We start from the raw sequence: 741 nt of genomic DNA on the forward strand, positions 1-741 counted from the left end.
ACCAAAAGGAAAAACTGTGTAGCTGATCCATGCCATCCAATAAAGTGTATTGATTTTATCCAGGTCCTGCCCAGGAAGCTGCTGGTTGGCTAGGACTTGGAGATCCTCGATGCCCACTCTGGTCCATGCCTTGTCTGCCATTGATGGACAGAGCCTCCTAGATTGAGGAAAAGAAAGAACCACCTCTAATGTCTCTCTTTCAGAACTTTCTTATTTCTTTCTTACCGAGATCAGGGAGCATTGCCTGCTGTTCCTGTGCACAGCCCCAGGCCCCGTCTTTGTTTATGCAAACACGTGTGGAATGTTGAGGACCTGCAGGGCTGGATTCCTTCAAGTCTTACTAGCTTAAGGGCTCCTATCTGCTGTCTCACACATCCATTACTGCCAGCTCCCTGCCAAGAGTTTGAAATCATTAAATGTCTCAGTTCCCACGGCATATTTTTTAAATTATTTCTAGTGAAATCCTCAATTTAAAAATGGTTCACCAGCATCTTATTAAAGGTGCATAGTATTTTGAAAATTCTGCTACACAGAGCGTGCCGTGGTGCACGTCTGCCTGGGGAACGTCAGGGCTGTGCAGAATAGAACATCCTCAGAACCTCTGAAGAACAGTAGCTGGAGTTCCTTGTGTGTATGTGGTGTTTTTAGTTTTTTTTACCACCTCCATTCTTTTCACTGCTTATTTGCATTTCCAGGTTGCAACCTGGAGAGGGAACATCTTAGCCCTTGGGAGGTGGCTAG

Source organism: Myotis lucifugus, unplaced genomic scaffold (genome assembly GCF_000147115.1).
Source record: "Myotis lucifugus unplaced genomic scaffold, Myoluc2.0 scaffold_1573, whole genome shotgun sequence".
Lineage (NCBI taxonomy): Eukaryota > Metazoa > Chordata > Mammalia > Chiroptera > Vespertilionidae > Myotis > Myotis lucifugus.